At 43.7% G+C, this 14,952-nt stretch overlaps 1 protein-coding gene across 4 annotated transcripts in view; it reads left to right on the forward strand.

The window, feature by feature from the left end:
* The window catches only part of MYO1E (myosin IE), a 216,949-nt gene that overhangs the window by 83,562 nt on the left and 118,435 nt on the right, over nucleotides 1-14,952 (forward strand). The window contains exon 1 of one of the 4 annotated variants that reach the window (XM_055537797.1): nucleotides 9,110-9,222. The exons of the other annotated variants lie outside the window; for them this stretch is intronic. The gene's annotated coding sequence lies outside the window, so the exon portion shown is untranslated. Of the gene's footprint in view, nucleotides 1-9,109; nucleotides 9,223-14,952 lie in introns of those variants that run through there. 4 annotated transcript variants of the gene reach the window in all.

The raw sequence follows: 14,952 nt of genomic DNA on the forward strand, positions 1-14,952 counted from the left end.
TTGCATGTTTGGTGCTGTAGTATATTTCATTTATACAATGAGCAATGGGTAGCGATTACAGAAACTTTCTTGGATTTTCTATGGAGTTGTGAATTTTAAGCTAGTGTGATTCCCCCTGACCTCATAATCAAGTCAGATATGGTTAACTTGTGTTTTGATTTCAATTTTAGTTGTTCTGGCAGAAGAAAATTACTATTGGAAGGAGTGCCATGGAATTCTCCAGGGATCTCTAGTTAGATTACAGCTTTCCAGTTTCTGCCGTCATTTCCCCCCATTTTCTGGAGATTGCCTTTCTCCTTTACCTACTTGTTTCAATTTTTTAAGCCAATGCTTTGACTCCCCTTGCCCCCCATATCTTGGGTGGAGGGCAAGGGGTTCTAGGAAAGTGGTCCCCAAAGTGTGAGGTCTGTGCACCTTTGCCTGCAAGGTAACTCACTGGAGAGAAGGTTTTAAAACTTTGATTCACATTTACCTTAATATTAAAACTAAGAAGAAATTAAGCTCTTTAAATATTTACTATCTGGATGGATACCAGTGGCCTGATGCAGTCTGATTGCTCAAAGGTCACGGTTCACAAATGCTCATGTTTATTAGTTGAAAGCTTTAAAATATTTAAATACCTAGACTCATTTGATTGTTTTTCCTGGAACCTCTGTGGGTGATGAAAACCTTTGCTACATATAGGTTTGCTGGGGAGGGGCTGGTGGTAGAGAGCCAACCACTGACTGGGAGCTGGAAGGCCCGAATTCTAGCCCTGGTTCTCTCACTAAGTAACTAGCACCACAGACATGTACCTCCTCTCTGGCCTCAGCCTCCTAATCTGCACAGTAAGAGCTTTGGACTGGTTGATGGATCAGCAAGGCCCCTTCCAGCTATAAAATGTTCAGGTCAGAATGTAAATGTAGGGGTGCGTGCCCCGTCCTTATGCCTCTTCATTTGTAGTCTGTTTCAACCCCTCCACTTTTTTACCTGTAAGCCATCTGTTCATGGCTCAAGCCAGCCAGTTTTTTAATTAATTTTTTATTGGAATATAGTTGCTTTACAGTGTTGTTTAGTTTCTGCTGTACATCAGAGTGCATCAGCTATATGTATAGATGAAAGGTGAAAGTGAAGTTGCTCAGTCGTGTCCGACTCTTTGTGACCTCATGGGCTGTAGCCTACCAGGCTCCTCCATCCATGGGCTTTTCCAGGCAGGAGTAGTAGAATGGGTTGTCATTTCCTTCTCCAGGGGATCTTCCTGACCCAGGAATCAAACCCGTGTCTCCCACATTGTAGGCAGACGCTTTACTATCTGAGACACCAGGGAAGTCTATATATGTATAGATATACCCCCTCTTTTTTGGATTTCCTTCCCATTTAGGTCACCACAGAGCACTGAGTAGAGTTCCCTGTGCTATACAGTAGGTTCTCATTCGTTATTTATTTTATACATTCGTGCACGCGCGCTTAGTTGCTCAGTCATGTCTGACTCTTTGCGACCCCGTGGACTACAGTCCACCAGGCTCCTCTGTCCATGGGGTTTCCCAGGCAAGAATACTGGAAGGGGTTACCATTTTCTTCTCCAGGGGATCTTCTCAACCCAGGGGTCAAACCCATGTCTCTTGCATTGCAGGTAGATTCTTTATACCACTGAGCCCATCAGGGAAGCCCGTCTGGTTTGTACCCTAGACCAACACTTTATGGCTGCATTTTGCCCCTGGAAGAACATGACATCTCTGTGCAGCAGGTCAGACCAGATCAAGCAAAGAGTCTAGATATGCCCTTGCCAAAACCTGGAGAAGATGCTGAAGGCATTTCTCAATTCTGTATTTCTTTCTTCATTGTTGGCTAGTGACTGTGATGCTTGGGGGACACCTCTCATCCCTGAACTTGGCTTCTGTCCTGGACTCAGTCTCCCCCATGGCTAATCCATGACAAAGACTGTCCAGTGCCCCCAAGGTACCCTTGATCACACTCCGGGCCCTTCCCTCCACCTACCACATTCTGAAACACTCATCCTGAGTTTTCTCATTTATATATGCCCAAACAGTTCATTTTTCAGAAAAAGTAAATTCTACTTTAAAAAAAAAACACCAAATGAGTTGATTTTCTTGTGTTGTCATACCTGTACTGTTTTGCATGACATAAATAATACATGTTTTGTAATCAGTGCAGAAAAATGCTGTGAATGATAGTGAGTCCTGGAAGACTGTTTTTAATCAGGTTGATATCAATTCTACTGAAGTCTTTTAAATCTTTGCATATTTTTCGTTTTCCTCAAAACAGGGTTTGAATTAGAATTTCTTTCATAGTGCAGAGTAATAGTTCATTTCTAAGTGACAAGGAATTGCTCGATTATCTTCCTTTTTTTATTTCCATTTCAATTAACAGTATGAACAAGAGCTGTCAATGCCAGTATTTCTAGCTGTTCTGCCTGCACCATTACTTTGACTTCTTAATTCAGTTTAAGAAATTTACTGAACAGCTACCATTGCTTCAGGGACTATCATTTTCAAACCAAAAATTAGGATACATTGTCTGATAGGACTTTTGGTTATAGATTCATTAACCAAGAAAACAAAATCCTATCAGTAGAGGTGCAGAAACTAAATCACATTAACATGTGTATTTAATAGACTACCTGAATTGTGAAGAATTAAATTCCATGAAACTGACCTTGCCAAAGGTCACAGAGGTAGAGTCTATACTTGAACCCAAGTCTGTTCATTGTAATCAACTCCTTGAAAACATGAGTAATGACAGGTAGGTCCCTGAAGGGACTGATAAATGCTTGTCATGTTGTCAAACTAGCAGAGCTGCAGCTGAAAAGACTGACATCAATGTGACTATTCAGTTGTTTGATAAAAATATAAATAGAGACAGAAGTAAAATGAGCATTTGTCACATAATGGAATTTCAACCATTTGATTTATTTTGTACCTTGAAATGTCCTGTGGTCAAAAGTAGCCTGTTTTCCTTACCTGGATGGCAGTGGACAGTTAAGAGAGAATTGTCTTTAGAGGCAACTTCTGGAGAAGGAACTGGCGACCCACTCCAGTACTCTTGCCTGGAAAATCCCATGGACGGAGGATCCTGGTAGGCTACAGTTCATGGTGTCGCAAAGAGTTGGACATGACTGAGTGACTTCACTTCACTTCTCTTCCCTTTGATCTTCTGGGCCAGGAGCATTAGGAAAGCTTCAGAAACTTTTTTACTCGGGGCCGACCCCTGCCCCCCACCCCCCAACCCCCCTCCCCTACCTTGTCCCCCTCTGACTGCTGCCATGGTGAGATATTTAGTTCTTTCTTTCTTTATTTATTTTTGGATTTGTCCTCCTTGGCTAAGACTTTTTTATTACCTTTTTTTTTTTTTTTTTTTTGCATTATGGTTCATTTTTGTTTTGTTTTGTTTTTTTTGTTTTTTGGTGTTAAAAAATAAATAAAGATAAAATTCAAAAAAAGAGTGAAGGAGAATCCGTACCCCACCCCCCACCCCCCAAGACTTTGTCAGTGTTGTAGTTTGTGGGGATGGGGGGAAGCAATGTTGTAACAGTTTCAGGTGGATAGCAAAGGGACTCAGCCATTCTCTCCAAACCCCGCTTCCATCCAGGCTGCCACATAACATTGAGCAGAGTTCCCTGTGCTTTACAGCAGAGATACTGTTTAGTTCTGAGATGAACCAAAGCTGCCTGGAATTCACTGGCCCAGCTAGTACTGATTGAGCATGCCTACATGCCAGGCACTGATCTGCAGCCTGGGGACATGGCCAGGAGTAGATGTGCTCTCAAGGCCAATGACCAGACTACTTCCTCTGTGGATTCCCAGCTGCTGAGCTTTGCACAGGGTACCCTGTGTACCAATAATAAAAGTAGCCACTTCATGGTGTTCTGTGGAGGAAAAAAAGTTGATATGTGGCAAGCAGTAAACATTCAATAAAACAATTACCATGGACACTAGCATTACTGCCGTTTCCAACAGTCACTTACCTTATTACAAGACGCAGTAGGTGTAATGATTAAGTGCAAAGAAAGCTGGTTGGCCCGGGTTTGAAGCCCAGCTGCTGCGGTTGGGTAAGTTATTAATAGTTAACTTCTCCGTGCTTCAGTCTCCTGCCTGATAAGGCTGTGAGGATTAAATAAATTATCATGTATATGTTTACATAGGGCTGACTCATATTGATCTATAGCAGAGGCCAACACAATATTGTGAAGCAATTTTCCTTCAGTTAAAAAATACATGCCTGGGGAAAAAATGATCACGTATGAAATGTTTAGAACCGTACTAGTATGTAATGAGAATTAGCTGTTGTGTCAGAAGAGTATTTTTCCCAGAGGAGAGAGCCACTATCCTAGTTTACCCTAGAGACTGGAGGGGAAAAGGATAGAACAGTGCTGGTAATCCTTGCAGGAAGCACTTCCCAGGAGAGAAAGAGTAAATCGTAGGTGCCCAAGAGAGAACTTCCTTGTCGGCCTCAGGACAAGCCGTTACTCCAGAGTACTGATCAAATGTCTCATGTGTGGCTGTTTTCCCAGGTGAGAGGACTAGAGGAGTGTTCTGGGGACCCCTGATGGAAAATGCAGGGGATTTGGAACATGAATACAAAACAGTTTCTACTTGTAAAAATGAAACCTCACCTCTCATCTGCTGTCCAAAGGGGGATCTGGCCTTGCCATGTGAGATTGTTCACAGCAGAGAAAAATACGTCTAGGAAATAGAAGTGATTTAAATTCTTTATGGCTAGGTTTGAAATTGGTGGGAATAAGCGCAGTAGAGAATGGCAGTGGGGCCTTCATGCGAGGGACACAGCAGCAAGGTATACTGTAAGGTCCCTGTGTCTGTGTGTGTACTTCTTTTCTTAATTTTCATTATTTTTTGGCCACATCACTCAGCATGCAGGATCTTTGTTCTTCAACCAGGGGTGGAACTGGTACCCCCTGAAGTTTTCACTTTCATGCATTGGAGAAGGAAATGGCAACCCACTCCAGTGTTCTTGCCTGGAGAATCTTAGGGATGGTGGAGCCTGGTGGGCTGCCGTCTATGGGGTCGCACAGAGTCGGACATGACTGAAGCGATTTAGCAGCAGCAGATGTAAGAAAGTTGTTAAAGGGGTTGAAAATGAAGTTTAGGAAACACTAGAGTAGAGTGTATATGAACAAAGGCCAGAGCTCATTGTAACCCCCTGGGGTGGACATACCACTTCTGGGCAGTGGTGAGGGAGGCAGGGTTCCTGCTTCAATGATCTTAATGAAAGTGAAGTGAAAGTTGTTCTGTCATGTCCGATTCTTTGCGACCCCATAGACTATACAGTCCATGGAATTCTCCAGGCCAGAATACTGTACTGGCTGTGCAAAGGCTGTGATACAGCCTTTCCCTTCTCCAGGGAATCTTCCCGACCTAGGAATCGAACCGGGGTTTCCTGCATTTCAGGCAATTCTTTACCAACTGAGTTATCAGGGAAGCTTTCACTTTCACTTTTTAAAAAAATACTGAAGGGATTTTTAGATTTGAAGAGGTCCAAGTTGAACATGCCTTTTACAAACTGATAGAGAAGGAAATGGCTACCCACTCCAGTTCTCTTGCCTGGAAAATTCCATGGACAGGGGAGCCTGGCGGGCTGCTGTCCATGGGGTCACAAAGAGTTGGACACCACTGAGCGACGAACATACATTTACAAACTAAAGAGGAGGTTACCTTGCTTTGCAAACTTGCGACCTGATGTGGGCAGTTTAATATGAGCTGCTTGTCAGCCAGGACACTCACCTGTATCCTGTTTGGGATGGGGGTGGAGAAAACAGCTACAAAAATTGTCACAGCAAACCCTCTAGAACTGGGAAATTTAATCAATCTCACCAGTAAAACCACTGCACAATTCCTGGTGTGACATTAGTACATGGTATGATGCTTCCAGAATAACCGAAGCTTCATAATCTCTTTGATGATTTAAACAGTGACCTCACATCTGTAAAGGGCGTAGAATGGGGCCCGGCTCCTCAGAAGTGCCTTGTGCCATAATCCATCAAACCTCAGATGCTCCTGATTATAAGAGCTAAGCTGTGATACAGCATTGGTTATAGGACACACCCTAATGTCACATTGTAAGAATATGAAAAAATGCATCTTATTCATCGAGTTGATAGAATATGTTAACTGTTCCTTTATACCATGTTAGTTTTGAACTGTTCACTGATATAAAACATGATCCTTTTGGTAGCCACGTTTCAGTTAGAGTAAGTGAAAGATGGGGTGTTTCTTTTCCTGATGGGAGCCCAATGTTATTTAAAGAAGAGTTTACTATAGCTGCAAGCGGGGATGAACAAACTAACACAGAATAACGAGAGAAGATGGGAAAAGTGTCATTTATACATAGATTTCATTTCATTGTACAACGTATTTATCCCTTATTTGTATCTTATCTAATTTTTCACTGAAAAGAGCTGTATATGTGTGTATATGTTTTATAAATTGTGTACTCAGTAGAGAAGTAAAACCATACAGAAACTACACTTAGGTAAAAAACCACATCATTTTAACAACTGTTTTGCCATACAGAGATATCATTCTATATTAATAATATGATTATTGCAATTAAAACCAAATTTGGGCACCTTACCATCCCTCTCTCTTCTTTTTTTTCCCTCCAAACCTTTTTTTCTCTCCCCTACTCAATTAGCCCAGACACTGTTGCCGGACTGGTCTGTACCATGCACCCTTTGCCCCGATCATGTCATCATATAAAACCAGCTCTACCCCAAGAAGGATTTGAGGTTGGTGTGATTATCTTCTGGGGGCAGTGCAATGTCAGGAACCTCTTCCTCCTGAGCAGACTGCTGAGAGGCCCTGAGAGCCTCAGAGAGGCTTAGTGATTTGTGGGAGACCCTGAGGATCTTGCTCGGAGGGCTGGTCTCTGAGAGTTGCCTGTGATTTTTCTGGGATCAAGTTGGTCACAGATGCAACCATGCAACTTGAGGAGTCCCAGTTGATGCCTCTTGTTCCAGCTTTATTATTAACAGCATCCCCTTCTGCAGACCCTCAGTGTCTTGGTTTTCTCTAGTGAGGAAGGGTGACTCTGGCCAACCCTGGCTTAGAAACTGCTAGATCTAGTGATCCTGGAGCCAGTGTCCACACTTGGCCTTGATAATGGTATTGGAAGTGAGCTGTGGTATAGCAGAAAGAGTGAAGAAAAGGAAGTCAGAAATCCCCATGACAGGTCTCAACCCTGGTCCTTTGTCATAGGGATTAACTGAGGCCATGTATGTGGTAATACTGCATGAATATTCAGCTTTTGATCAGCTCACATGTACCCACATGAGTGAAACTAATGAACACATTTCTACATTCACTGAGCCTCCTACTCTGTGTGCTAACCTCCCATGGACTTTCCCATCCTCAGCCTCTCCAAGCAGAGGCAACGTGGTATGTTATAATCCCAGGCCTCACTTTACCCATTTGTAAAATAGTGGTGGCATGATTGTAATATTCACGTCTTGTGGGTGTTGTGAAAATCGAGATACCATAAAGCTTCGGCATATATTTATGGGTTCAGTAAGAGTCAGTCCCTGTTACCTGAAGGACAGAGGGGATTAGGAGTTTTGTGGGCTCCCGACTGCCCTTTCTCACCCCAGCCCTCACTCTTCCAGAAACACCCCTTCCTTGTGCTTTGTTCATTGCAGCTCAGCACTGACACATACTTGCTTCAGACATCAGTCTTCATACCACCAAAATAGTGTATGTGTGTGTTGAGGCGGGGGAGTGGGCAGTGATCTACGTTTCATGAAGTGGAAACACAATGCTGGCTGACTGTGCCCGGTACATAGACAAACAAATATTTATGGTTGATTTTTCCATCATTTGCAATGGAAGTGTTTTATTCCAGTTAAACAGCAGAACTGCAAAAAGTAGAATACCCAGACTGTCAATTAAAAAGATTGTAACATCTACCAGAGAATTAGATGTCCATGCCTTTCCTGTTATGAGTCACTAGGTCAGAAAATCCCATTAAACAACAAGTTTAGCTCATCCGCAGGCCAGAGCATTACCTGTTGTCCGTTGCTGACAGTAAGAATATGGTTTCTCTCTCTGGGGGTGATTTGCTTATAACATTGGGGGCATTCTAGTCCTGGGTTTTTTGGAAATCACCATCCCCAGAAAATGCTTGATTTCATTGGCATCATATTCAACCTTTCTATTTTGTATTAATTAATTAATTAATTTACTTGTTTTGGGTTGCCCTGGTCTTTGTTGCTGTGTGGGGGCATTTCTCTAGTTGCACTGCATTGGCTTCTCGTTGCGGTGGCTTTTCTTGTTGTGGAGCACGGGCTCTACGCACACGGGCTTCTGTAGTTGCAGCATGCGTGCTCAGTAGCTGTGGCACATGGGCTTAGTTGCTCCACGACATGTGGAATCTTCCCTGACCAGGGATCGAACCTTTGTCCCCTACACTGGCAGGTGGATTCTTATCCACTGTACCAGCAGGCAAGTCCCCAACACTTGTTTATTTTTAAATTTTACTTACACATGCATATGGTTTAAATAGCAATAAAAAAGTACACTGTGCTGCCAAGTTTAAAATGGAGAGTAAATGTCACCTTTTCTCTTCGGGCCTTCTCCCTGATGGAACCTTGTGTATCTTTTAAGAAAACAATTACAACACACGTCTTTTAAGGTGTCATTCAATACTTAATTCACATACTGATTGCTATTTTTACACATTTGTGGGTCTTGAAGAACTTTCCAAGTCAGCACAGGCAGATTCCTTCCACTGACCACATGGAACTCCTCTCAGGGGGTGCCATGATCTGATAGGTCTTCAAACCCTGTGTCCATTTTTCCCCATTACACACTTCGCTGCTGTGAAGAACCCTGTGTATACATCTTGGCATCCTTGGTAGATTTTAAGGTGAATTCTTTAAAATAAAGGTGCTGGATCAAAGAGAGTATGCCCATTATTTCTGTTTAGTTAACAGTGTTTATATTGGTCTGTGTGACTTCAGTTTCTATCCCTAGTCCTACACAACTTTCTTAATGATACTGTGCCCAAGAATCGATGTTTTCACACTGTGGTGCTGGAGAGGCCTCTTGAGAGTCCCTAAAGCCTCTGACTGTGGATCAAAACAAACTGGAAAATTCTTACAGAGATAGGGATACCAGACCATCTAACCTGCCTCCTGAGAAATCTGTATGTGGATCAAGAAGCAACAGTTAGAACTGGACATGGCCAACGGACTGGTTCAGCATTGGGAAAGGAGTACGTCAAGTCTGTATATTGTCACCCTGCTTATTTATGTTTCATGCAGAGTACATCCTGCAGAATATCAGGCTGAATGAAGCACAAGCTGGAATCAAGATTGCTGGGAGAAATATCAATAGCCTCAGATATGCAGGTGACACCACTCTAATGGCAGAAAGCAAAGAGGAACTAAAGAGCCTCTTGATGAAAGTGAAAGAGGAGAGTGAAAAAGCTGGCTTAAAACTCAACATTCAGAAGACTAAGATCATGGCATCTGGTCCCATCACTTCATGGGAAATAGATGGGGAAACAGTTGAAACAGTAACAGACTTTATTTTCTTGGGCTCCAAAATCACTGTAGATGGTGACTGCAGCCATGAAATTAAAAAGACACCTGCTCCTTAGTAGAAAAGCTATCACCAACCTAGACAGTGCATTAACAAGCAGAAACATCATTTTGCTGACAAAGATCCATATAGTCAAAGCTATGCTTTTTCCTATAGTTGTGTATGGATGTGAGAGTTGGACCATAAAGAAGGCTGAGTGCCGAAGAATTGATGCTTTTGAATTGTGGTGCTGGAGAGGACTCTTGAGAGTCCCTTGAACTGCAAGAAGGTCAAACCAGTCAATCCTAAAGAAAATCAACACTAAATATTCGTTCAAAGGCCTGTTGCTAAAGCTGAAACTCTAATACTTTGGCCACCTGATGCCAAGAGCTGACTCACCGGAAAAGACCCCAATGCTGGGAAAGATTGAGGGCAGAAGGGGACGACAGAGGATGAGATGGTTGGATGACATCACTGACTCAATGGACATGAGTTTGAGCAAACTCCAAGAGATAGTGAAGGATATGGGGTCACAAGTGACTGAAAAACAACAAATACTCTCCCTACAGGAGAGCAAGGGGGTGTGTGGCCATCCCTCCCCTAGACCCTGCCCAACACTGAGCCTCTTGTGTTTACTCAGCATGTTTGATGGCCTCCCTTTCCTGGGCATCTTAAGGGCACTTGAAGAAGTAAAGTTACCCATTATGATCATCTCCTCCCTCCGGGATGAACCAAAGAAGGAAAGTGCTCAGAGATACTAGTGAGAGTGTGGCAGCGCCCCTGCTGTGGGCAGGGCTGCCCCGGGGCCTCTTTGTGGAAGTGGAGGTTGGCTTTCAGGACAGTACCTGCCTTTGTGCGCTGACTCACCTTTGCTCATCCCGGTCCCCACCCTGCTGAATACACACCAGTTCACGACACTCCGCCTTTTAAAATCAGTGCCCTGGCTTCTTCCTCTCTGTGAGATACTTCTGTGTCTTGGTGCCACCTCTTAAATGTGAGGAGTACACCAGGCCATTATATGGATGTGGGCGAATCCCATGTTTTAAAACTTGAATATGAATCCATGCTTTTTAATCAGCTGATTCATAATTAGAAATTAACTATGGACCTGAGAAAGTCTGCACTCAATCTTTACCTAGTGGGAAGTATCTCGTTCATATATATATTTTTTTTCCTTCTTGGCCACACTGTATAACATGTGGAATCCTTGTTCCCACACCAGGGATCAAACCCATGCCCCTTACTTTGGGAGTGTGGAGACTTAACCACAGGACTGCCAGGGAAGTCCTTCTCTTTCAGAACTTGTCAGGGTTAGGAGTAACCTTTATCATCACTATCATTGTTATTATCATTATTATCATTTCTTAGCTGGGGCATCAGCGGCCACATTCCTGTCCTTTGTACAGCAGTGCTTCACTCACCAAGAACTGTTAGGAAATGAAATGCCTTGCTGAGTGCCCCTACTTATTCAAATATTTCCTTTTCTGGTTGGGAACAAAAAGGTGTTACCCACCCAGAAAGCCCATAGAAGAGAAGGAAGCGGTGCTGGCCTGGTAGCCTGGACCTTGGCCATGAAGAAAAATGTCCCTTCTCACCCAGATGGGGGCATCCCTTGGGTTCTCCCCCAGCAGATGTGGCAGCCTGTCCTGCCCCTCCCCTCCCAGTCAGGGGCAGGAGAAAGAAGCAAAGGGGTTGAGGTTCTGTGCCCCTAGGAGTGCCGTTCTTATCCGCATAATTCTAGGACCATAGTTTGTGATCTGATGGCAACTTTCAGCTTCTGCTTCCAAGGATATTGTCCAGGGTTGTAAGATGACAGCCACTTCCCACTCTGTTCCCCACTTACTCGATGTCAGTGACTGCGTTCCAAGGAAGGCCTCTGGGAAAGTCACCGTGTGATCAAACTCTGTGGTCCCCTACAGGAAAACAAAGCTGTTGTTCTTTCTCACTGTGGGGAACATTTAAGCTTCCCTGGGCTGGACTGGAAGGGTGTGCATCCCTGTTTGGTTTCCAGGCTCCCTGATCCAGTTCTCACCCTCTGCTAGAACTGCCCAGCCCAGCCCTCTCCCAGCTTTTATTTACCCATGCGTGGGTTCTGACCTTGCCCTTGGCACTCTAGGCAGCTCAGCCTTCCCCCCTGAAAGCTCCAATTGCTCCCTCTCGCTCTTAGTGTTGCTCTCAAATCAAATGACTCACTGCCTTGCTCATAGTAACTGTCAGTCATTCTATTGGTTCCTTATCCTCTTGTAGATAGAAGTCTGGAGAACCAGCCAGGGGAACTTTTTTGTGTGGAGGAATATTTGAAACTCCACACAAGGAGTTCTGTTGTACTGGGAAGTAACTGCCAGTAGAAAGAGGACACTGCCTTTGAGTTGGGACAGACAGTAATGTATCACTCTGCAGTGAGAGAGAGAGAAAAGACAGATTGGACACCAAGACGGACTTGGGTTTCACTGAGAAGGCATTTCTGTGGATCAGTACAAACACATACACTGTGACCTAGAGCTCCTCCATTTCTTGCCCTTTGTAGACGTTATTTAACATCTACAACTTATTAGTAGCCCTCCTGTTTTGTTCAACTGTGCTTCTATTTTTAGAGAGAAAATAACATTTTGGCCCTTTTTAAAGTAGATGGATATTTATTGGTGTTGAAAAGAAACGTACATACTGGTTAGTTACTCTAGGAGCTTAGTTTTCTCTGCATAGTAAGTTTTGCAGGTGTCCAGAAAGAATATTCAAGCTAGAAAAGGAGGGAGGGCATAGATGTCTCCAGGAATCTTTATCTGGTTGGAAATAGACTGTGGACCTTTGATTGAGATCCAGTGAGTCATCCTGTGGCCAGTGCTTTCTGTTTTGCCACAAGAGGAAGGAGAGTGGTGAGGTTTGAGGTAATTTTGTAGAACTGATGCTGCATGTGGTTCTGAGAAAGTCAAATATATCATATAATGGTTTTCCTCTGCAAGGCAGCATGGGTGGCAAGCCTTCCCGAACCCCTTTTTGGAGCTTGAACCCATGGTGCTATGCTTTTCCCATGATGGCCCCTTCCTTGGCTGGTTTTATAATAATTGCTTTCCCAGAAACTCTTAGAATTTGCTGTTATCAAAGGGCCCATATCTCCTGCAGAGAAAACATTATGCAGTTTTTTAAAGGGAAATTTAAAATGTTCAGTTCAGTTCAGTCGCTCAGTCGTGTCCGACTCTTTGCAACCCCATGAATCGCAGCACGCCAGGCCTCCCTGTCCATCACCAACTCCCGGAGTTCACTCAGACTCAAGTCCATCGAGTCAGTGATGCCATCCAGCCATCTCATCCTCTGTCGTCCCCTTCTCCTCCTGCCCCCAATCCCTCCCAGCATCAGAGTCTTTTCCAATGAGTCAACTCTTCGCATGAGGTGGCCAAAGTACTGGAGTTTCAGCTTTAGCATCATTCCTTCCAAAGAAATCCCAGGGCTGATCTCCTTCAGAATGGACTGGTTGGATCTCCTTGCAGTCCAAGGGACTCTCAAGAGTCTTCTCCAACACCAAAGTTCTAAAGCATCAATTCTTTGGCGCTCAGCCTTCTTCAGAGTCCAACTCTCACATCCATACGTGACCACAGGAAAAACCATAGCCTTGACTAGACGGACTTTTGTTGGCAAAGTAATGTCTCTGCGTTTGAATATGCTATCTAGGTTGGTAATAACTTTCCTTCCAAGGAGTAAGCATCTTTTAATTTCATGGCTGCAGTCACCATCTGCAGTGATTTTGGGGCCCCCAAAAATAAAGTCTGACACTGTTTCCACTGTTTCCCCATCTATTTGCCATGAAGTGATGGGACCAGATGCCATGATCTTCGTTTTCTGAATGTTGAGCTTTAAGCCAACTTTTTCACTCTCCTCTTTCACTTTTTTGTTTCCTTCCACCTCCCTCTTCTCTCAAAGAGCCTATTGCCTTTTCTCATCCTAGTTTTGACATTTGACAGATGGCCTTTCTAGATACCCTCGTTCAGAAATTTTTTTCTTCTTTATTCAGACTACCTCCCACAAAAGTAAACTCCCCCCCCCCAAAAGTGAATTCCTGAGGAGGGAGAGGAGCCGGTCTTGTTCAGTTCAGTGCCCACCACCCTGGTCCAGTGTGTGACATGTCCAGTAGAAAGTGCAGAGAACCCCAAGGGAAGAAAGAGCCTTCCAATAGCTTGTCATGTGTTATTTGTCATTATTTCATATGCATTGGCTTTTTTTATTGCCTGTGAGTGTAGATTATAATGAACATCCTACTTTGTCTAGTCTTGTCTGGCAAATTCAAAATATTATAGATTCATTTCTCATGGCACCTTCTCCAGGAAGTGGTTTCTGTCTTTCCAGGGGCAAAGGACTCTCCACCCACTCCTGGAACACCCATTTTACACATGTTTACATGTTGACTGTTGCTGACGCACAAATTATGAATAATTTTGTGGATATCTAGTGTCCTTCAGAAGCTCCCTGAGTGCAGCCACCATGGTGTTCCCATCTGCCCTTAACCCCAGGGCGTGGCACATAGCCCAGCACATGGGGATCCCATGGCAGAAATGCCAAGTGGTAGGAAATCCTGTCTGGTGCTCAGAGCCACCCCTGGTGTTAAGTTGTAAATCCAGTAAGCAGACAAGGGCTCTACCTAGCCAAGGAGGCCATGGAATCAGATGAGGTTCTTCTGTCCATAGCATGGGACGTAACATGAACATTCTGTGTTCATGTTTAGGCCATCTGGTCCATTTCCATGTATGATCAGTCATCAAAATGTAGCTTATCTTTTGAATGTGTTTATATATGCTCAGTCACTTCAGTTGTGTCCGACTCTTTGCAACCCTATGGACTATAGCCCACCAGGCTCCTCTGTCCATGGGATTCTCCAGGCAAGAATATTGGAGTGGTTTGCCATGCCCTTCTTCAGGAGATCTTCCTGACCCAGGGATCGAACCTGCATCTCTTGTGTCTCCTGCATTGCAGGCAGATTCTTCATCCACTGAGCTACCTGGGAAGGCCGATCTTTGAATGTGGAAAGTTAATATTGCATCAACAGTGAAAAGTTTATGGATGGAAAGCAATTCAGATGGCTTGAGAAATTATGATCACATGACATAACTATTGTGGGATACATATTCTTTCCACTTCTGAGTTCTGTCATATAATTTGCAAAACAAGTCTGGAACGTTTCTATGTCATTGCTTATTTTGCCAGTCAGTTCTACAAAACAGTAAGCTTGAAGGAATTATCCAAGCCTATTGATCATTTACTGCGCCGTACTCTGGATATTGCATGGTGCTTTACATGTTGTTTTATTGAATCCTTACAGCAACTCTGTGAACTGGGTCTTATTTTTCCCATTTTTTTTTTAAAGAGAAAAGCTTAAGTGACACAAAAGCTTAGATCACTTTTCCCCACTTCATTTAGGTGGCAAAGCCGAAAT

The sequence above is a fragment of the Bubalus kerabau genome, chromosome 10 (genome assembly GCF_029407905.1).
Source record: "Bubalus kerabau isolate K-KA32 ecotype Philippines breed swamp buffalo chromosome 10, PCC_UOA_SB_1v2, whole genome shotgun sequence".
In the NCBI taxonomy this organism is placed as follows: domain Eukaryota; kingdom Metazoa; phylum Chordata; class Mammalia; order Artiodactyla; family Bovidae; genus Bubalus; species Bubalus kerabau.